Raw genomic sequence first — 24,700 nt, 5'->3', positions numbered from 1 at the left:
AGAATCTTAAAAAAAATCATTTGCATAAATCATCATACATCTAAATAGCTCAAGAGAGATAAATTGAAAGAATTCAGAATAAGAAAATTCAGAAAGATGTCTGAACAAAATAAAGATCTAATTAACATTCAGCAATAACTGGTTAGGAACTATAGTAAGAAAAAAAAAAAAAAAAACCCATGCCATATTTATGGAGGCAGCAAAAATATAAAATGCCTAGAAATAAACTTAGCAAAAATGTGCAGGATTAAATGAATAAATCCACAAAACAACTGTGATACATAAAAAAAAATGATTTTACCAAATGAAGACACTTCTATATTTGTGGATGGGAAGTTTCATTACTATAAAAATGTCAATTTTCTCAAGATTAACTTTAAATTTAAAGCAATTTCAATCAAAATCCCATCTGGATTTCTTAAACCTGACAAATTTATTTCAAGTAAATAAGAGCAGGAATAGCCTAGAAATTTTTGAAACAAGAAGAAAAATGAATTCAGGACTTGCACTACCATTTATTAAAACACAAAGCTATAACAAAGAAGCAACTGATATAAGCAGAGATAAAAATTGAAATTGCATAAAAAGGTCAAAAATGTACCTGTATATATATATACACGTTTATTAGAATTTTATATATAATAAAAATGTCATTTTAGATTCTAAATTCAGTAAAGCAAGTGAGTTTATATAACTGGTTTAAAAGAAAAAAATTATTAAAAAAAGAAAAAATTATGAGATATCTACCTCCAAACAACCAACATGAGTACAATTTAATTCAGTCACAGGTATAAATAAACACTTCACACACATATGTGATTTAGGGATAGAGAAGGTCTTTCTAAGTTTACAGGAAATTTTTAAAGCTTTAATTACATAAACATTTAAAAATTCTTATGTCAAAGAGTGTCACAATCTAAATTTGAAAAAATATTGTGAGGGAAAGACTCTTGACATAAATGGTAGAGAAACATTTATTATTTTTACTGAAATGATTCAATAAGAAACAGATGAGCACATCAATGGAAAAGGCCAGGGGGAAAAGGTGTAGAAGGAAAATAAAAGTGAAATGACCAGGAAATAAATAAAAGATACTTAAACTCACCAGAAATATAAGCTTGAAAAATAAAACAATGAATTGACATTTTTCACAACACTGGCAAGAGTTAAAACAACTGACCATCATTGGCAGGTGTTCAGGTAAATGGGCACTCTTGTACACTGCTGGCTAATTTACAACACTCCTGGAGGGCCATTTGGCAATGCGCATGAAACACCTTTGTGAAATGGTCACAGCTTTTGATCAGTAATTCCACTTCCAGAAAATAGCCTAAGGGAATAACCAGAACTATGTGCACAGTTTCAACATCATCATATGTTATGGGCAGCACGGGTACTTACTTACTAGACACAGTTCTGTGCTTTAAATGGGCTGTGTGACTTAATCCTCAGGAAGGTACTCTCTAGATTCTGATAAATCTCCACTTTTACAGAGGAGGACACTGATGCACAGAGAGACCAAGGAAGTCATTCAACATCATACAGCTAGCATGTAATAGAGCCTGGATTGAAACCCAGGCAAGTGTGACTGCCTTGACCCAGACTAGAAGCCATCAGGGGAGCATCAATACCAATAGCAGAACTTGACTACTACCTAATGTCCAACAAAAGGGACGGATGGAAGTACATTCCAGCACATGCACATAACAGAATTAAAGGGTAGATGGATGGGTGGCGAGATGAGGGGTAGGTGGGCGGATGGGTGGGTGAATGAATGAATGGCTGAAATCACAAAGCATGTTTCAAAATCTATCCTTGGTTTTATTTCCACTCACATGTACTGAACGTCAACTTCACGGCAGGCAAGTATTCAGGTACCATTTTGGCCCTCACCAAAATAGGCATGCAACAATTAAACAAGACTTCTGCTCCCAGGAGTAAACGGTGAACAAAGAGAGTGTGAGGCTGCCCCCAAACCTGAAGATGTTCTCTTCCCAAAGTTCTTAAACACTTCTTCGTTTCATAAAAGAGAGAGAGGTGAAAAGAATTCGGAGACTATGAACGTCTTTCATTAAAATCTGGGTCTCCAAGAACCACAGACAAGAGACCTGACAATTGTCTGCACTGATACAGTAGCTCTGACAGAAAGAGGCAGCACCACAATGTACGCCGGGATATCTGGGACAGAGGATTACCAAGGATGCTGTGGAAGTGAGGACGAGAGAAGAGGAGTCTGAACAAGTCGGGAGAGATGTTCCCTACACGGCTGTGCGGGGACTGGGTCTCACCTCCATCCACTGAAAAGGGCTTGGCAGTGAGCCCCAAAACCATGACACCTGAGCCTCGTGTTCCATTATTTGTTATTATCTTTAACCAAGTAAGATTATTTCCTATAATAAACACATTCATTGGAAATTAAAAACAATTTTTTTAACATTCAACCTCTTCATATACAATTAAGGATGAAGACAAGTGACCACAGAAGGCAACAGCCAGGGAGAAGGATAAACAGAATAAACCAAAAGAAAGATGAGGTCTCTGAACACAGGACTGTTCAGTCGTAAGGCATCTACCATGCACTTACGACATCAGAGGAAGTGGCTGGGGTGGTGGTGGATTACACCATTGATACTGGCTCTGCTGGCCCCTAAATGAAAAGGGTACATCCGGTGCGACTGTGTCATACACATATTTTACACCTGTGTGTGCTCAGTCATGTCCGACTCTTTGTGACCCCATGGACTGTAGCCTGCCAGGCCCCTCTGTCCATGGGATTCTCCAGGCAAGAATACTGCAGTGGGTTGCCTTTTCTTCCTCCAGGGGATCTTCCTGACCCAGGGATCAAACCCAGGTCTCTTGTGTCTCCTGCACTGGCAGGCGGGTTCTTTACCACTAGCGCCACCAAGATCTACAGTCAAAGTCCACGTGGGGATCTAGAGCAAACTAAGCTTTGAAAGCATGCCTCAACACCGCCAAGGGACTTCTGGTTAACTGAGCTCCGGCAGGCTCTCTTCTTGGTGGACAGAGTAGCAAAGCAGTAATTCTATCCTTGTGACAACAAGCAGCACATTCACGCATAATCAGAGAGGTGACGGTCTTGGACCATTCCCCTCCTGCTGTGAGTTATACAAGCTCAGCAGGGAGTGATACAACAGCACTGAGCCACCTGCCTCTCCTGCTCTCAGGAAAGCTCTGCACCCAGGAGGCCTTTGGGTGCCACAGACGTGCAAAACCCCTGGCCTCTAGGGTGAGTGACAGACACGGCGCGATAAAAAATGTCATTGCTGGAGACCCTCTGGCGGACGAAGTACATCCACAACACTTGTTTCCTTCCCCTGCACAAGCACCTCTAAGAGCCAGGTATTACAGGCATCCTGCCCATTGAAACAACCAGGGTAAGAAGTTCACACAACCTGCCCAAGGGTCCTGTGGCTAGAATGGGGTCTGGGATTTTTAACCAAGACTCTCTAATTCCAATTCCCCTGATCTGTGCCCAACACCAGGCAACCTCTTTTGCATGAACTGAACATCTGGAAAGCCAGATGTCCACTCCCGAGGACATTAGTGACCCTGAAACCAGAAGCCCAAATGAAACCCTGTCACAGCTACCCAAAGACCCCAAGGCAAAAGGCAGTCAGAATGGAATAAAGAGCACCTGGGCTACAGATCCCAGCCCGACCACTTACTAGCTGGCTGACCTCGGGAAAGCCACCTAACCTCTCTGTGCTTCAAGTTTCTCATCGGTAGAAGGAGAAGAACGGTGCCCACCTCTTAGAGTCAGTACGAAGATTATATGTGCTAATATCTATACAACACTTCAGATGATGTCTGCTACTGGAAGGATGCAAAAAGTCGATACACTTTAGCGATTACTACTAATTAGTATTACTATTGTTACAAAGAAATGACCACGTACAGGTTTCCAGCTTGTAACACAAGGTGCTTTTGCTCCTAGATTTGACTTTGAGGAGTAAAACTTAACATCACTCTCTGATGTCCATGGGGAATTTGAAAACAACCCTAAACAAGACCAGAGGTTTTTTTTTAAAATATAAATTTATTGATTTTAATTGGAAGTGATTTACTTTACAATATTGTACTGGTTTTGCCATACATCAACATGAATCCACCATGGGTGTACATGTGTTCCCCATCCTGAACCCCCCTCCCACCTCCCTCCCGGTACCATCCCTCTGGGTCATCCCAGTGCACCAGCCCAAGCATTCTGTATCATGTATCGAACCTGGACTGGCGATCTGTTTCACATATGATATTATATATGTTTCAATGCTATTCTCCCAAATCATCCCACCCTCGCCCTCTCCCACAGAGTCCAAAAGACTGTTCTATACATCTGTGTCTCTTTTGCTGTCTCGCATACAGGGTTATCGTTACCATCATTCTAAATTCCATATATATGCGTTAGTATACTGTATTGGTGTTTTTCTTTCTGGCTTACTTCACTCTGTATAATAGGCTCCAGTTTCATCCACCTCATTAGAACTGATTCAGATGTATTCTTTTTAACAGCTGAGTAATACTCCACTGTGTACATGTACCACAGCTTTCTTATCCTTTCATCTGCTGATGGACATCTAGGTTGCTCCCATGTCCTGGCTATTATAAACAGTGCTGCACAACATAGGAAACTCTAAGCAAGGTGAAAAGACAGCCTTCAGAATGGGAGAAAATAATAGCAAATGAAGCAACTGACAAAGAATTAATCTCAAAAATATACAAGCAACTCCTGCAGCTCAATTCCAGAAAAATAAAGGACCCAATCAAAAAATGGGCCAAAGAACTAAACAGACATTTCTCCAAAGAAGACATACAGATGGTTAACAAACACATGAAAAGATGCTCAATATCACTCATTATCAGAGAAATGCAAATCAAAACCACAATGAGGTACCATTTCACGCCAGTCAGAATGGCTGCGATCCAAAAGTCTACAAGCAATAAATGCTGGAGAGGGTGTGGAGAAAAGGGAACCCTCTAACACTGTTGGTGGGAATGCAAACTAGTACAGCCACTATGGAGAACAGTGTGGAGATTTCTTTAAAAACTGGAAATAGACCAGTTTTTAAGACTGCCATACGACCCAGCAATCCCACTGCTGGGCATACACACCGAGGAAACCAGAAATGAAAGAGACACGTGTACCCCAAAACCAGCGTTTTTAAACCAAACAGTATGGTGTCCTTATTCACTTGGAAAGGTCTCGACCCTGATCTTCCCTTCTTGTTGCGCCCTCTGCCTCAGAGGATGGGAGAAGGCAGGGAGGACCAATGATACCACCGCTCACCCAGAACAAGCTACACATCACCACCACCTGATTCAACTGCGCTGTGGTCCTTAGCACACACACCCCTTCTTCCTGCTGATCAGCACACCTGCCGCAGACCTGCCCTGTCGGCATCACCTGCACCAACTCCTTGAAATTGGAAGAGTGAAGTGGAAACCGAATGAAACTCACAAGACCAAATGTAACACCTAGACCCACCTTCCATCCTGGTCTCTGGGGATGAGGCACCTCCCACCAGGTACCATAGCAGGGTACTGGGCCGCCCCCTGGGTGAAGCTGCTGCTGCTGCTTCTAAGTCGCTTCAGTCGTGTCCGACTCTGTGCGACCCCATAGACGGCAGCCCACCAGGCTTCCCCGTCCCTGGGATTCTCCAGGCAAGAACACTGGAGTGGGTTGCCATTTCCTTCTCCAGTGCATGTAAGTGAAAAGTGAAAGTGAAGTCGCTCAGTCTTGTCCGACTCTCAGCGACCCCATGGACTGCAGCCTACCAGGCTCCTCCGTCCATGGGATTTTCCAGGCAAGAGTACTGGAGTGGGGTGCCATTGCCTTCGGGGCTATTATTCCCCACACCCTTGAAGACCTGCAAGTGACAAGAGGCTGAATTCCACTCGGTCTATCTGAGCCGAAGCACGGGCTGGGTGCATAGTGAAATGACAGGGAGTGAGCCGACCCTGTGGACCAGGGAGGGCTGACTTTATAATCCCGAGCACTAGGAACTCATGACTGCATTGTGCTACGGGAAGAAAGGGGCTTCTTTAAACGTGCTTGAAATGTTCCATTTGGCCATGACTCCAATCATGACCTCGTGCTTTCTTCTTACAGCCAGGGTTTTTTGAAGTGCGGATTCTAAGCAATTTTCCTTGCGTGCTCGCAAATGTTCTGGAATCTTCTGAGTGCTCTGAATCGGTGCTGAAGACAGGAAAAGTAACCCGAAGAATGGAGGGCACAGGAAGTCGAGCGTTCTGAACAGACTGAGAATGATTCCTGGCTCACACAGAGTCTTCCCTCGGCCACCAGGCAGGCCAGAAAGAGCTACACCGTGTGAGTCACCAGGGTCCCTCGCTTACGGGAGCGTCTCTGGGAGCATGGCAGAGCACAGAGACCACTCCCCGAGAGACTGCTCTCCCCACAACCCCACTGTTGTTGGCTCAGCGTCATTTAAAAACTGAACTGCTTTTTATAAACTGGTAGACTTCACTTAGGGCTTCCCTGGTGGCTCAACGGTAAAGAATCTGCCTGCAGTGCAAGAGGCGCAAGAAATGAGGGTTCAATCCCTGGATTAGGACGGTCCCCTCCAAGAGGAAATGGCAACCCACTGCAGTACTCTTGCCTGGAGAATCCCATGGACAGAGGAGCCTGGTGGGCTACAGTCCACGGGGAGGCAAAGAGTCAGACACGGCTGAGCAACTGAGCGCAGACACAGAGACTTCACTTAAAATCCAGATTATAAGGGACTCTTGTGGTTTTCACTATTTATACTTTTATCTTCCAAATTTTCTCCAGTAATCCCATTTTATCTTCTGATTTAAAAAACTAAAACTGTATTGAGTGCTTCACAGTATTTTACTTAAGGCAAGTAATCCATTAAAAAATGTTTGAAAAGCAAATACAGTATTGAAAATTTATAAGGCAAATTAGTGCTTTGCCCACAGTAGTCTAAGTTTTTTCACAAAAAACAAAAGCAAAACAAAAGCAAAACAATGTCCCTGAAACACTTACAAAAATTTGAACAAGTATTAGTCTTGTATTATTAGAAATAATTCATCAAGTATTATTAGAAATAATAAATATAAATAGCCAGAAATTTACGGGCTATTTTCTCTGTCTCTAAAATAATGAAAAGCAAAATCAATATCTAAAAGACAGACAAAACCTCGAAGCATCCCAATAATTAAATCTTAGCTAAGGAAGGTAATCCAAACAAACCATGGGCTGCAAATATCGGTAACAGCTCCAATACATTCCAAAATTTATAAAACTGAGCCAAGCTGGGCTCAGATGGGTCTATGGGGTCGCAGAGAGTCAGATATGACTGAGGCAACTTAGCAGCAGCAGCAGCAGCAGCATACTTTTAGGGCTTCCCTGGTGGCTTAGTGCTAAAGAATCCACCTGCCAGTGCAGGAGACACAGGTTCAATCCCGGGGTGATGAAGATCCCCTGGAGAAGGGAATGGCTACCCACTCCAGTATTCTTGCCTGGAGAATTCCATGGACAGAGGAGCCTGGCAGTCCATGGAGTCACAAAGAGCTGGACACGACTGAGTGAATAACACTTTCACTTTCACTTAATAAGCTAAAGAGAACCACACATATATGGTTGATCAATACATTTTAAAGGGAACACAGACATAGGGGAAAAAAAATGGTCCTTTCAAGAAACAGAAGATTCCTAACTTTAAAAATAAAAAGAATCTAAAAAAGAACATATATATAACCAAATCACATTTTCTATTATAGGAATTACAAGATTGAATATAGTTCCTTGTGCTATACAGTAGGTTGATGTTATTATCCTATATATTTTATATATATAGTGCTAGCTATTAACCCCAAATTCCTAATTTAAATTAGAAACTTTTAAAGCATTTTTATATTAATTTCAAAATATTAACTTGAATACTATATGTGATGCTGTGCTGTGCTTACCACCCCACCATGGACTGCAGTCTGCCAGGCTCCTCTGTCCATGGGATTCTCCAGGCAAGAATACTGAAGTGGGCTGCCAGGCCCTCCTCCAGGGGATCTTCCCAACCCAGGGATCGAACCCAGGTCTCCTGCATTGCAGGTGAATTCTTTACTGTCTGAGGCACCAGAGAAGCCCGAGAATACTGGAGTGGGTAGCCTATCCCTTCTCCAGTGGATCTTCCCAAACCAGGAATCGAACCAGGGTCTCCTGCATTGCAGGTGGATTTTTTAACAGCTGAGCTACCAGGGAAGCCCCACTACCTGTGGTATGATATGCCTGTTAGAACATCCTCTATAGTAACATTACAGTGTCATCTATTCCCCAAAAGCATTTGCATGCTTTATTTTTATTCTATAAGCCTCTTGCCACTATTTACCTATTTATTTGGGGGACACTGATTATTTAGTTACTATTAGAACAGAATGCTGTTCTTCCATCACTCATGCCTTCACATATTTCCCTACTAGTAGAATATTTGAAGTAAAGCCTCCAACACTTAAGAAAATAAATTAAATTAAAAGAAAAAGAATCTTGACACCCTATCCTGATATATATATATATATATAACAAAATCAACTCCAGAAGACCACCCATCTAAATGCAACAGGTCAAACAATGAATATTCTATAAATATTCTATAAATAACAAAGGAGAACATCTTTATGACCTTCAGGCAGAAAGTTTCTTAAAGAAAAGAAAGTGAAGTCGCTTAGTCGTGGTCCAACTCTTTGTGACCCCATGGAGTGTAGCCCATCAGGCTCCTCCATCCATGGAATTTTCAGGCAAGAGTCCTGGAATGGGTCGCCATTTCCTTCTCCAGGGGATCTTCCTAACCCTGGGATTGAACCCGGGTCTCCCACATTGCAGGCAGACGCTTTACTGTCTGAGCCACCAGGGAAGCCCCAAGTTTCTTAAACTAAGGCCCAAACTGGACTTCCTTAAAATTATATAACTTGCACTTATCAAAAGACACAGTTAAGAAAATAAAAAGATAAGCCATAGAAGACATGTAGAATACATACATATTTCTGACAAAGAGTTTATTTCTAAAATAATCTGTGCTGTCAACACCCAAAGTATGAAACCAGGGTTCTGGGAAGAAAAGATGCAGGAGACAGGGGGAGTTGAATTATAACTGGACAGTGATGAGGGAAGCATGCCTTATGCTACATCTTATTTGATCTTCACAGTAATCCTTTGAGGCAGGTGCAGTTTTTAATCCCTATCTGACAGGCTCAGCACAACCTTAAGACTCCAACATGCTCCCAAGAGCCACCCCCATGCATGGTGAAGGGGACAGAAATGCTTGGTTAGACACAAACTGTAATCAATCTTTGCCAGTCTGGGAAGCACCGGCAGGAGGTGGATGTATACGAAGTCCCTAGCAGGAGGGGCTGCAACCAATACGTGGGCAGATCCACCATGAAAGAGACGATATCACATTCTGAGGGCTGCGTGAACAACCATCCCCATTCAGGAAAAAATGGAGATTAAGTCGGGAGCAAAGGCCACCCCAATATCAGAAGTTAGGAGATGCTGCCATTAGAGAATTTTTTGCAGAGAACTTTATGTAGTTTGCAAAGTACACCAGCAGAATCTGAGAGCCATCACATCCATCATGATCCACAAAGTGTGGTCTCAGGTGGCCAGGAAGAATACTATAGAGAAGGGCAGTCCAGCGTCAGCCCACATGGCTCCTGGACAAGATACTTAGCCTTTCTACTGAGACTCACTTCCCTTACCGCCCACCAGAGAGGACAAGCACCCTCAGGGAGACTGAGCACGATAAATTACATTGGTGAGGTTTTAAAGTTCATTTGGGAGTGTGATGGGGTTTGGCCCTCTTTCTCCCAAATGCTAATCAACTGGGGAATCAATAGGCCCCCAGAAGACCCACTTGCAGCAGGGCAGAACAGGGTCTCAGATGAGAAGGTGTACACTGCTGGTTAGGTGAGAAGCCCGTGTGACTTCCCAAGAGAAGAATCCTCAGAACTTGACTCCTGAACATGGGCAGTGGCCCAGCAACACAACGTGCATTTCTGGTGAGTGGAGGGGTTGGTAAGGGGCTCAGGCTTCTGCCCTCACTTCTCAGAGTCTTGGTTCCCTCACCTGTACTCTATTTAATGCATAGAGGTATTTTAAGATGGCAAAATATGTAAAAGGCCTGACATTTCCTGGTTGCTCAGAAAGCATCAGTAACACTTCTGTGTGTTAGCTGGGATGCATGGAGATGCCTTGCATTGAGGAGTCTGGGCATCTCTGATCTGTGTGAGGATGGACAGGAAGGGCTTCCTGGTTCCCTCAACCCAGAGCCCCCACATAGGAAGAGAAGATATCACTAGGGGACCAGAGTCCACACGCAACACTTCACTGTCTACAGAGAGCCGGCATCTGTGGAGGATGACTTTTGATACCTACAACCCAGAAAAGGCAGAGCTGCCCTCAGTGGACAAAAGGGCCAGAAAAGAACCTGGCCATATCTATCCAAAGCCTAGAAAATAAGTTTACTTTTGACCTGCTAACCCTGCTTCTATAAACCTATCCTATAATTTGAGATACAGAGAAATACAAAATACTCATCACAGAGTTATTAGAAATTACAAACATATAAACAAAAACCTCAGTCATTTGGGAAAACAAAACTTTTAAATAATTATTGGGTAAGGAAATAAAATTACAAATTAGTTCAAAATAGCAATGATGATAATACTACATAGACTACTCGAGAAGAGATATGGCCAAAACTATAATCATAAGAAAAGTATTACAATGTTTATTATTAAATAAGAAAGCATAAAATTTAACAAGAACTTAGGGGGAAAAAAACAACAAAATAAAACCGAAGAAAAATAGAATTAAGGCATTAATAACGTGAAAAGCAGAAATAAATTCATTAAAACTAAATGGCAGTAGAATTCAAGAGCTAGGTCTCTAAAAAGCACTACTATAAACCAAAACTGCCACCAACAGACAAACCTCTATACAGTCTAATGAAAGAAAATAATGAGAAAACAAAAACAGACACAGAATAGAATGAAAAGGGTAAAAACATGGCAGCATTTCAAAAATGACAAGAAATTATATGACTTAATAAATTCGAAAATTCTCAAGGAAATAGAAGGTTGTCTGGAAAAAATTAAAATGAACACAATTGACTTAATAAGAATTAAGAACATCAAATTAAGCAAAAGCCATAGATGATTTTGAAAATGTTACTAAAGAATACTCTCTGAAGCTTTATAAAATGCTCCAGATGCAAGAGGAAAGGAACATTTCCTCACTCATTTTATGACATTTAATGACCTTGACAGAAAAATTTAACACACACACACTAAAACTACAGCCAGTATTACTTCAGAATATACATTAAAAAATTCTAAATAAAATATTTTTGAACTTCACAAATAAAATAAAATATACCTCTACCAGCAAGAACCTGCCCCCCACCAAAATATAAATGCACTAATATAATCATATCAATTAGTGGGAAAAAAAATCACATGATCTCAATAATTTTTCAAATTTGTCTAATACGTCATTTCCTGTTTTTAAAATACAGCAAAAATAGAACATTCCTAGTCTTAAACAACCAGCCAATGTGAAACACAAAGTGAAGTAATACAGGCATTCCCATTAAAATCATGGATCAGGCTCCTATCACAACTAGTATTCAACACTGGTGAACAAAGCAAGCAAAAGAAATAAGGGCTTCTATTATCAGGAAGGAGAGAAACTGACCATTACTTGCTTGAGATAAAACTGAACTCAAAAAACCTAAGAGAATTAAGCAGGAGACCATAATAACTAATAGAGAGTCAAAAACATGGCCAGGTTATAAGTATTCAATAACCAATCATTTTACCCTACAAAATTAACAACAAAAAATATTATAGAGAATGATGTACTCTCAATAATAACAAAAACAAAACTGAACAGAACATAGCTAAGAGAAAAATGTACCAAGAAATATGTAAAACTCACACGAAGAAAAAAAATTACTGAAAGATACAAATTAGACCTGCACCTGTTACAAAGATAAGCCAATTGGCCTGTAAATAAGAAAGTCCTCCCAAGCTCAGTAATGAATTAAATACCATTCCAATCCAAGCTACTAAGATTTTATTTGACTTGAAAACTGATTCTGTAAATTCATATGTAAACTAACTGGGCTAGTGTAGTCAATAAAATTTTGAAATAAAGAATAAAAGCATTATATGCAGAGTACATCATGAGAAATGCTGGGCTGGAAGAAGCACAAGCTGGAATCAAGATTGCCAGGAGAAATATCAATAACCTCAGATATGCAGATGACACCACCCTTATGGCAGAAAGTGAAGAGGAACTAAAAAGCCTCTTGATGAAAGTGAAAGTGGAGAGTGAAAAAGTTGGCTTAAAGCTCAACATTCAGAAAACGAAGATCATGGCATCCGGTCCCATCACTTCATGGGAAATAGATGGGGAAACGGTGGAAACAGTGTCAGACTTTATTTTTTTGGACTCCAAAATCACTACAGATGGTGACTGCAGCCATGAAATTAAAAGACACTTACTCCTTGGAAGGAAAGTTATGACCAACCTAGATAGCATAGTCAAAAGCAGAGACATTACTTTGCCAACAAAGGTTCGTCTAGTCAAGACTATGGTTTTGCCAGTGGTCATGTATGGATGTGAGAGTTGGACTGTGAAGAAGGCTGAGCGCCGAAGAACTGATGCTTTTGAACTGTGGTGTTGGAGAAGACTCTTGAGAGTCCCTTGGACTGCAAGGAGATCCAACCAGTCCATTCTGAAGGAGATCAGCCCTGGGATTTCTTTGGAAGGAATGATGCTAAAGCTGAAACTCCAGTACTTTGGCCACCTCATGTGAAGAGTTGACTCATTGGAAAAGACTCTGATGCTGGGAGGGATTGGGGGCAGGAGGAGAAGGGGATGACAGAGGATGAGATGGCTGGATGGCATCACGGACTCGATGGACGTGAGTCTCAGTGAACTCCAGGAGTTGGTGATAGACAGGGAGGCCTGGCGTGCTGCGATTCATGGGGTCACAAAGAGTCGGACACGACTGAGTGACTAAAATGAACTGAACTGAAATAATGTTTATATATTTGATCACATATAATTAAATAACATAATATATAAATATATAATTAAATAGCATATTATATAATTAAATAGTATAATAAATATTAAAAATCAGTAAGGAAGCAAAGCAAGTTTAGTCCTAAATAATGTGATTTTCTGTGATTTTTCAAGCCCTTCAATACGAACTGGCCTCAAATGTGTACTCACAGATTAATTGAATGTCTTTCATTGTTTAGAGTTATGATCCATATACCAATTGAGTACAACCTCATTTTAAAACAACACGCTAAAAGGATGGCCAGGAATAAAATAATAAATCACTGATCACTACAAATGGTGGCATACTTCTGTGACGATGGTTATGAGCACAGCAATCAAATTCCTCTATCTGGTTTTTGGACAGTGCCTGCTGCTTATGTGGACAGGAAGAGAGAGCTACAACCTGCCCTCCTCTTGCAGGTGGCAAAGCAGGCCACACACCTGAGTGGGAGACGGTTCTCGGAAGCGAATGCGTAACCAGAAAGATGCAGTCACGTCAGAGCAATTGCACTGAGGAAAAAAATAAACAAATTTAAAACGACAACAAATTCAGGAACTGCACAAAGCACTTCGAGTCTAACCACACTTGCAAAAGTTTCCCTAAGCCCAGGAAACTATCAGGGGAATTCTAAGATTCCCTGAAACATGTGGAAAAATCTTGAGCTATTTTTTTTTCCTTTGAAGTTCTGTCATAAATTCTACGAGAAATGACTCAGATGATTTGGAAATTACTAAAGTTACTAGAATTACTAGAAATTACCGCCTTCGGGTAAGTTGACCGTAGCGACACAAAGAGTATTTAGAGATTTAGTGGTCCACCGTGAAGGTATATTTCATGGTAAAGAAAAGGTGAAAATCTGGAATTATAAATTGGGTGTCACTGTTCACTTTACACGGACTGCTTGCTACAGGGCTCCTTTAAAAATCGCAGGCTGCCCTTGTGCAATTACGTTATTATCCAACCTGGAAATGTGTTCATCTATTGTACAGACAAGGCACACACCTCAGCAAGGCAAGAACTTAATAGCATTTGCCCCTAAGAAAGCAGCCTGCTTTCTTAGAGGAAACGTATTGCCTCTAGTATGTTTAAAAAAAAAAAGTGTTAAAATAGTAGTATTCCTTGCAAGCACCTTCTCACCTAGGCTCTATTGTTGGTGGAAGGATAAAAATCTTACAAGCTGCATAGATCACAAACTACAACCCTGGGTATATCATCTATTAACAGATGCAGGAAGAAAGACAGATGAGCAAGAAGACTCAGAGGGGACCAGTTATCTAAGCCATATTCTCAAAATCATAGAAACAAAGGGCTGGACTCAATCCGATGACAAGTTCTCTCTCAAAGGGTTAAAAGACTCATTGAGAACAAGTGCTTCTGTGGACTGAATGCACAGTGTGACAAAGCAAATTAACTTGGCAGTTGAAAGTAATGGGAGCCAAACAGACCGTGCCATGCGGATTTGTGTCTCTTGTATTAAAGGTTATACTCCCTTTATAGTTATTGTAAAATATCGGCTATATTCCCCAGTATTGCACAAAATATCAATGTAGCTTGCTTCACACCTGATAGATTTTAAAACTGAGATTGTTTAAAATTGACACAAAAAATCAGTCATGTCTGACTCTTTGTGACCCCATGGACTGCAGCACAACAGGCTTCCCTGTCCTTCACCATCTCCCAAAGTTTGTTCAAACTCATGTAAAATTGAGGTGTCTCAGTCCAAATAAAAAGAAGTCCCAGATGTTCAAGCTGGATTTAGAAAAGGCAGAGAAAACAGATCAAATTGTTAACATCCGTTGGATCATCAAAAAAGCAAGGGAATTCCAGAAAAACATCTACTTCTGCTTTACTGACTACTCTAAAGCCTTTGACTATGTGGATCAAAACAAATTGTGGAAAATTCTTTAAAAGAGGGAATACCAGACCACCTTACCTGCCTCCTAAGAAACCTGTATGCAGGTCAAGAAGCAACAGTTAGAACCAGACATAGAACAATAGACTGGTTCAAAATTGGGAAAGGAGTATGTCGAAGCTGTATATTGTCAGCCTGCTTATTTAACTTATATGCAGAGTACATCATGTGAAATGCTGGGCTGGATGAAGCACAAGCTGGAATCAAGATTGCTGGGAGAAATATCAATATCCTCAGATATGCAGATGACACCACCCTTTTGGCAGAAAGTGAAGAGGAACTTAAGAGACTCTTGACAAAGGTAAAAGAGGAGAGTGAAAAGCTGGCTTAAAGCTCAACATTCACAAAACGAAGATCCTGGCATCTGGTCCCATCACTCCATGGCAAATAGTGGGAAAACAATGGAAACAGTGACAGACTTTATTTTCTTGGGCTCCAAAATCATTGCAGATAGTGACTGCGGCCATGAAATTAAAAGGTGCTTGCTCCTTGCAAAAAAAAAAGCTATGACAAACCTAGACAGCATACTAAAAAGCAGAGACACTACTTTGCCAACAAAGGTCAGTCTAGTCAAAGCTACGGTTTTTCCAATAGTCATGTATGGATGTGAGAGTTGGATCATAACGGCTGATCGCCGAAGAATTGACGCTTCTGAACTGTGGTGTTGGAAAAGACTCTTGAGAGTCCCTTGGACTGCAAGGAGATCAAACCAGCCCATCCTAAAGGAAATCAGTCCTGAATATTCATTGGAAGGACTGATGCTGAAGCTAAAGCTCCAATACTTTGGCCACCTGATGCGAAGAGCCAACTCGTTAGAAAACACCCTGGTGCTGGGAAAGACTGAAGGCAGGAGGAGAAGGGGACGACAGAGGATGAGATGGTTGGACAGCATTACTGACTCAATGGACATGAGTTTCAGCAATCTCCCGGTGATGGTGGTGTCCCTGATAGCTCAGCTGGTAAAGAATCTGCCTGCAATGCAAGAGACCTCAGTTCTATTCTTGGGTTGGGAAGATCCCCTGCAGAAGGAATAGGCTACCCACTCCAGTATTCTTGGGCTGCCCTGGTGCCTCAGACAGTAAAGAATCCACCTGCAATGCGGGAGACCTGGGTTCGATCCCTGGGTTGGGAAGATCCCCTGGAGAAGGGAAAGGCTACCCACTCCAGTATTCTTGGGCTGCCCTGGTGCCTCAGACAGTAAAGAATCCACCTGCAATGCGGAAGACCTGGGTTCGATCCCTGGGTTGGGAAGATCCCCTGGAGAAGGGAAAGGCTACCCACTCCAGTATTCTGGCCTGGAGAACTCCATGGACTCTGTAGTCCATGGGGTCACTGGGAGATGGTAAAGGACAGGGAAGCCTGGCAAGCTGCAGTCCATGGGGTGGCAAAGAGTGGGACACAACTGAGCAACTGAACAACAACGAGAAAAGAAGGATGTCACAGATATCAGCATCACAATGGAGCTTGTTAGAAACGTAGACCCTCCAGGCCCCACTCCAAGTCTACAGAATTAGAAATTCAGAGGGTGGGGCTGGTAATTTGCCTTAACAAGCCCCTCCAGGCAATTCCTGCACAAAATCCAGGTTGAACTACTCCTGATGAAGTAGCCATTGAGTTCCAATTCTTTGCCAAGGAGCTAAGACTTTGGAGAAGTCACTTGACCACTGTGAACATCTGTCTTCTCATTCGTATTTGGGGTTTATCACAGTATGTTCTGGGCTTCCCTGGTAGCTTAGCTGGTAAAGAATCTGCTTGAAAAGCAGGAAACCTGGGTTCAATCCCTGGGTTGGGAAGATCCCCTGGAGGAGGGCATGGCAACCCACTCCAGTATTCTTGCCTGGAGAATCCCCATGGACAGAGGAGCCTGGCAGACTACAGTTCATGGGGTCGCAAAGAGTCGGACAAGGCTGAGCAACTAAGCACAGCACAGCACAGAATACGTTCTGGAGAAGGGGGTGACAGAGGATAAGATGGTTGGATGGCATCACCAACTAAACTGACAGGACTTTGAGCAAACTCCAGGAGATGGTAAAGGACAGTGCAGCCTGGTGTGCTGCAGTCCGTGGAGTTGCCAAGAGCCGGACACGACGCAGTGACTGAGCAACACAGTATGTTGTTGTTATTTAGTCACTGAGTCATGTCCAACTTTTTCGACCCCATGGGCTCCTCCGTCTGTGGGATTTCCCAGTTAAGAATACTGGAGTGAGCTGCTGAATGTTTTGTGACAGCTTGGATGGGAGGGGAGAATAGATACATGTATACGTATGGCTGAGTCCCTTCACTGCTCACCTGAAACTATCACAACATTGTTAATTAGCTATACCCCAATTCAAAATTAAAAGCAGGAAAAAAAGAGAGAGAGAGAGAACACTGAGTGGGTTGTCCTTTCTTTCACGAGGGCATCTTCCTGACCCAGGAACTGAACCTGCAACTCCTGCCTTGACAGGCGGATTCTTTACCACTGAGCCACTAGGGAAGTCTCATCATAGTATACATCTATGTCACAGAGGTGTAAGATTAAAACACAAAGAGTTTATTAAGGAGCCCAACGCTTATGGTTGTGGTTTTGACGGTTATCATTTCTAGTTGTTGTCATCTTCACCAGAGCTCCCTCACCTGCACAAATCTGACTCACCTGTGGAACTTCTACCCTTTGCCACTGCTGACTCACGGGGGGTCTGGGGCAAGGTTGGGGGGACCTGAGTTTACAGCCCAACCCCCCCGCCCCAGGTCATGTAAGTGTGTGCCTCCATTTCAGAACTTCAGGAAAGTAGATTTAAAACATTTTGAGATTCAAAGGCTACATCTGTGGTCCAGGGATGCTAAGAAGACGGGCCGCTCAAATAAACTTCAAAAGAGTCCCCAGAGTGAAATTCTGAGTGTGCAGGGTCAGAGGATCCCAGGAAAGAGAAAGAATTTAGTACCCAAGGAAAAACGTGACCTCAGGGAGAGCCTGGACATCATGGGGACATGAAGCGAAGGCGGAAGGAGTAGAAGGTGACTACGGTCCAAAATGCTGGGTGATGCTAAGACCCAGAGCTCACGACTGCAGAGCTGCTGGCCACGGTCATCTCATTCAGACCAAAACCCGACTCAGGAGGGATGTTCCACCATTTAGAAAAGATGTTACAGCCATACCACATGAAACTATGCTGGATCCTCATTGTTCACTGGTCTCATATTTGTGAATTCTACTCACTAAAATTTATTTCCAACCCCCAAAATCAATACTAAGGAGACTTTGTGGCCATTCAAGAACATGCACAGAGCAGGGCCCATTGAGTCATCTGACTGGCATGACCCGAGATGAGACTGAACAAGAGACTCTCCTTTTCTGTTTCAGCTCCCATGATGCAAACAAGTGTGCCTTTCCAGGTCTATTTAGTGCCACACTTTTGCATTTTCGTGCTTTCTGTTGGTGATTTTGCTATTTAAAATAGCCCCAAGCTTAGTGCTGGAAGGCTGCCTGGCTGCCCTACACTGGGAAGGTTGTGCTGGGCCTTGTGCAGAAAATACATATGTTACATGAGCTTCCTTCCAGTGTGAGTTTATAGTGCTGCTAGCTGTGCAATTCAACATTAATGCATCAATAATATGTATTAAATAAGGTGCCTTTGAACAGAAGAACACATAAAACGAGGTTATGTACTGATCAGCTGACAAAAATGTGACAAGAGTCTCACAAGCTGAACCTTACATTTCCCCTAGGGTAATGGTTCGATATCCTGGGTTGCAGGGCGGAGTCGGTTCCATGACCCCTGAGGATAACAAAACCTGTTGATGCTCAAGTTTCCCTTATATAAAATGGCATGGTATTTGCATGTAACCACCGCACATCCTCCTGTATACCTTGTCATCTCTAGGTTACCTCTAAAACCTAATACAGTGTAAGTGCAATGCAAAGAGTTGTAAATATGATGTAGATCCTCTATGAATAGTTGCTGGTACCTGGCAAACTCAGGTTTTGCTTTCTGAAGCTTGCTGGAATTTCCCCCGCCGCCCCCCCTCTAATATTTTCCATCCACAGTTGGCATCTGTGGATGCAGAACCCATGGATATGGAGGGCCCGAGAGTACTGGCAAATCCTGTGTTCACAGGGACTTTAGAAAGAACACAACTTGTGACTAACAATTGTGACAACATGAGAATCAATGGTAGCTATTCAAAAACTGATTTGTTTCCATCATCTTCAACGAAGAAAAGGTAAAAGAGAGAAGGGAAGCCAAGACACTTCAAAAGTTTCACATCTCTGAACTCAAATTAGCCTCAATCTGGAGTTCCAAAATAATGAAACTTCATTCATACAACAAATATTTGTGGAGTCATGTGCCCTTCCTACAGATACAGTGGTAAAGATGAACAAAAATCCCTATCCTCAGGGAGCTTATATCCTCTGGGGAAATCATGAATAAGTTGTTTTTCTTTAAAGGAAATATATGGTATGTCAAAGAGTGTTAAGAACCAGGAGAAAAGACAAAATAGAGAAGGAGCTATAAAATACAAGGTGCACTGAAAATGAAATAGGGCACCCAGGAAAAGCAGTGGGGAAATCAGAGACGTAAAACTCAATGACAGCTATAAATATTGAAAAGAACAAGACAAAAAAACACACATCTTTTTAAATATGGAATGATTTAACATGCTTAAAAGAAAAGAATCATGTGAAAGACAAGCATTTAATAAAAAATAAGCATTTAATAAAGTGGCTTGGTATAAGGTGAATAAATAAAAAAAATAACTTTTCTATATTCCAGCAATAACTATTAATAGTATAAAATGTGATTTTAAACATTCTATACATGGTGGCCTCAAAAGCTATCTAATACTTAAAAATAGCCTTAAGAAATACACATGACCTGTATAAAGACGGGACTTCCCAGGTGGCTCAGTAGTAAAGAACCTGCCTGTCAATGCAGGGGACACAGGAGATGCAGGTTTGATCCCTGGGTGGAGAAGATCCCCTGGAGAAGGAAATGGTAACTCGCTCCAGCATTCTTGCCTGGAAAATTTCATGGACAGAGGAGCCTGATGGGCTGCAGTCCATACAGTCGCAGAGTTGGACACAACTGAGTGGACTGAGCAAATACATATATAGAGACAACTGAAAAACTGTTCTGAGAGACTTAAGAGATTTGGAACAATGGAGCTAAGAGCTTTATTCCAGAGAGGAAGACCAAAGAGATTCAAGTACCAAAATCTCCCCAAATTAAATTTAATTTACTGATACAATTCCAATCCCCATCCCAATGGGAGAAAAGGAAATAAAATCTTTTACTATGAGTAATTAAAACAGACCAGCATTGTCGATACTGAAATATTTATAAGAATAAAAGGGTATGTTATGGAACAAGAACAGACAGATCTATGGAAAAGAATATAGAGATTAAAAACTTGCTAGTGTAGACTTATGTACTATGGGGAGGTACCAGCAAAAATGGTCTTCTTTTTTTAAGTAAAATTAGTTCAACTAAATATAACATTAGTTTCAAGTGTACATTATAATTCAGCATTTGAACACACTAAAAAGTGATCATCGAATTAAGTCTAGTTATTAACCACCATCATACAACTGACCCCTTGTTCACCCTTCTCACCACCAACCCCCTTCCCCTCTGATATTTACCAATCTCTTCTCTGTTATATATGAGTTTGGTTTTTATTTATCAATTTTTTAGATCTCCCATATATGTAGAATCATATGGTATTTGTCTTTGTTCTCTGTCTGACTTATTTCAGTTAGCATAATACCCACTAGGTCCATCCACATTGTTGCAAATGGCAGGATTTTATTCATTTTAAAGGCTGAAAAATATTCCATTACACACACACACATATATATCACATCCTCTTTATCCATTCATCCATCATTGGATATTCCAGTTGTTTCTATATCTTGGCTCCTGTAAATAATGTTGCAATGATCATGAAGGTGCATATGTCTGTCTGAATTGATGTTTTCATTTTCTTCCAGTAAATATCCAGAAGCTGGATACCTAGATCACATAGTAGTTCTATTTTTAATTGTTTTGAAGAAACTTCATAATGCTTTCCATAGTAACTGCACTAATTTACATTCCCACCAACAGTGTATGAGACTTCTCTTTTCTCCACAACCTCTCCAACGCTTGCTATTTCCTGTCTTTTTGACAATATGCATTCTTTTTGGTTTGCATTTCCCTGATATTTAGAGGTCCTGAGCACTTTTTTACGTGCCTGTTGGCCATCAGTATATCTTCTTTGGGAAAAAGTCTTTTCAGATCCCCTGTCCATTTGTCAATCAAATTGTGCTTTTTTCTTATTGAATTGTATGAGTTATTTTTATATTTTAGATATTAGCCCCCTATCAAACTTATGGGGCTTCCCTGATGGCTCAGTAGTAAAGAATCCACCTGCAATGTAGAAGATGCAGGAGATGCGGGTTTGATCCCTGAGTCAGGAAGATCCCCTAGAGTAGGAAATGGCAACCCACTCCAGTATTCTTGCCTGGAGAATCCCACGGACAGCGGAGCCTGGGGGGGCTACAGTCCATGGGGTCGCAGAGTCAGACATGACTGAGCACACACATACACACATCAGATATATGATGTGCAGACATTTTTTCCCAATCATAGGTTGTTTTATTTTGTTGATGGTTTTTCATTCACTGTGCAAAAGCTTTTTAGTTTGATATAGTACCTTGTGTTTATTTTTGCTTTCTTTACCATTACCTTCAGAGTCAGATCCAAAAAACAAGAAAGAAACCAATGCCAAGAGCGGTGTCGAAGAAGTTACACCTATGCTTTCATCTGGAAGTTTTATGGTTTCTGGTCTTACCTTCAAGCCTTTAATCTACTGTCAGTTAACTCTTGTGTATGGGGTGAGATGTTGTCCAGTTTCATTCTTTTGCATGTGGTAGCATAAATGGGCTCTGATACATAAATGGGCTCTGATACATAGTGTAGGAGTCGTCTCCATCAGTGGGGAAAGAAGTTTAGTAAATAAATGGGGTTATGTCAACTTGTTATAAACATGAAATAGGATGAATTTAGATCCTCATATAATGTGTCCAAATTAATTCCATGCTGACTATATGCCAATAAAAACTAAATCAATATTGCATAAATGATTTCTTATAATTCTGGTTTTTATCTCACTGGAGAGGGGTGAGCAAAAGGGCAGATTCATTCAGTCTGGTAACAGAGAACTGAGCACAAACTACTGTCATTGTTCTTTCCTCTCAAAAATAGAAAAATGAAAATAAAAGCATGCTGTGTGCCTTTATAATGGAAGAGTATGTTTCCATTTAAATGTACAATGAAGCAGAGATAATTCTGTCATAGTCACAAGGACGTTCTGATCCCCCCGGAAACAAAGAAGTGGGATCAGCATTCTGTGCTGACTTCAGTTCTCTAAACTCACTCTGGGAAGTGAGGCAATGAGAAGCCAGCCCTGGATTCAGAGAGAAGAGGCTGGGGTAGATGTGAGATGCTTTGGGGTAGACCCCCCATGCACACATGGGGGTCGGGACAGTGGGGGCAGCAGAAGGCACCATTGAGAGAATAAACGCCCTGCCAGGAATGGGGGTGGCCTTAGCACCCACCTCGCTTGAGGGACACTCTGGGAAGCAACTCTGATTGGGACAGAACTCTGATGACTCCTCCCAACAAAATAAAACAAGCAAGTGGGAAGGAGATTCAGGGGCAAGACCCAGGCCCAGCTGCTTCCATCCTGAGGGCGTCCCTGGCCTGGGAGAAGCTGGCCACGTGCTGAGTGTAAGGGAGAGGGGTGTGGAATGGGCAGTGGGTGTCACTTCTACATCCTTGGAGGAGGAAATGGCAACCTATTCCATGAAAAGGAAAGACAGGTTTAAGAATAAAATAATTGCAAAAGTATTCTTTAAAGTGTTTCTATACTGTTTATATAATAAAGTACCAGGGTTTATAAAAATAAGGAAACTATCTTGCAAAACAAATGGAGTTAACAATGGTTAGCAGAAAACAAGAAGTGAATTAGAAGTTTAGCTTAAAAGTTCTCTGAAAATTAGGAAGAACAAATGATGAGAAAAATGATAGAAATATTGAGTGTATACCCAAAAACATACAATATATTAACCAATGTAACATAAGGAAGAAACTAGTAACCAATAACATAACTTTCAAGGCCTCCACGACTGATCAAAAGATGTGACACCAACCTATATTAATGAAAACTGAACACTAGATATATATTTACTTCTGAAATGTATTAATTTAAAAGATAAAGAACAAATCTTATAAGAACCAGAAACAAAAGTTAGTAAGTTTTTAATCATCTTAGCATCAGACTTCTCCTCCACACCATGATTTTCAAAGAAACAGTGTGCAATAAAATCTTCACAACCAGTCAAGCTATCTTTCATGCAGAAAGAATTTTAAAAAAAACAAACATTTTCCATGTTCAGATATACAACAGGCCAGAAAGTATACCACCCATACATATGTTCTTCCTGAGCAAAAACAAAGTATACCGCTGACCAAAAAGTGTATCAAAATGATAAATTTATAAATGAGGCAGATGCGCCATCAAATAATTCACAATAAAGTATAACAGATAAAAGTAAAATGTATATTTGATCTCTAATTGTTAACAACTAACTATATAAAGGCTATTAATCTTTCCTTAAAGAGGACACAATATTTTAAAACCTACAAAAACAAATATAAATTCCTTAATTATTCCAACAAAAACTGGGGGAAAGCTTTACACACTAGACACCCCTAAAAATTTTGTTTCCTTTTTGACAAAGAAAAAGTAGAGGAACAAAAAAAACTGAAAAGGTATTGACCAATTACCCAGACAAGACCTGGGAGTAATGGAAAGTCAAGGAATTAATCTAAAACTGGAGCCATGGGAGGGTATTTCCTGACCCAGAAGAGTCAGCTGAGATGATCACAAAGCTTGGACCTACTGGGAATTTGTACTGGAACCCTGAAATTCTAATGAAAAAATTAAAATAATAGAATATAAAGGCTTCCCAGGTGGCTCAGTGGTAAAGAATCTGCCTCCCAATGCAAGAGACATGAGTTTGATCCCCGGGTCAGAAAGATACCCTGGAGAAGGAAATGGCAACCTATTTCAGTATTCTTGCCTGGGAAATTACACAGACAGGGGAGCATGGCAGGCTATAGTCCATGGGGTCACAGAGTCTGACACAACTTAGCAACTAAACAACAAACCAAAAATAAAACTGGGAATCTTACACTGTATTAGACGTCAAGGAAGACTTTTTATAGAAAGAAACACTGAAAAAAAAAGAGTCAGAAAATGAATATGAATTAATAGCAGGACAGCATTCCAAGCAAAAAACAGAAGAATATTTTGAATAGTTCACAAAATGAAACATGGTACAAAGTCAATAGGAAGGCCAGAATGGACAAAGCACAAAAAAAATAAAGGTAAGAGTCAGTTAGAAAGGCAGGGGCCACAATAGGAAGAAGAGGAACAAGCAGCTGGCTGAATTTCTCAGAAAAAAATATAATCCTCAGCAAGAAGGACTTATTCCAAAATATGGAGGGTTAACATTAAGAAATTTGTAAAGAAATTTATGAAACTGTATCAACTGATCAAAAAAGAAAGATTTCAATAGAAAAAAAAACTTTAATAAATTAGAAAATTATAACATTTCAAGGAATCAGTTTTCTAAGTATAGTCCTTATCTGAA

At 41.0% G+C, this 24,700-nt stretch overlaps 1 protein-coding gene and 1 pseudogene across 1 annotated transcript in view; one reads left to right on the top strand and one right to left on the bottom strand.

The window, feature by feature from the left end:
* CDYL2 (chromodomain Y like 2) overlaps positions 1 to 24,700 on the bottom strand; it is a 170,166-nt gene that overhangs the window by 107,623 nt on the left and 37,843 nt on the right. The gene's annotated exons all lie outside the window — the stretch shown is intronic.
* LOC102266981 (EEF1A lysine methyltransferase 2-like) overlaps positions 1 to 24,700 on the top strand; it is a 42,945-nt pseudogene that overhangs the window by 17,048 nt on the left and 1,197 nt on the right.

The sequence above is a fragment of the Bos mutus genome, chromosome 18, assembly GCF_027580195.1.
Source record: "Bos mutus isolate GX-2022 chromosome 18, NWIPB_WYAK_1.1, whole genome shotgun sequence".
Lineage (NCBI taxonomy): Eukaryota > Metazoa > Chordata > Mammalia > Artiodactyla > Bovidae > Bos > Bos mutus.
The sequence above is the reverse complement of the archived record's forward strand: the minus strand, read 5'-3'. Positions and strand labels throughout refer to the sequence as shown.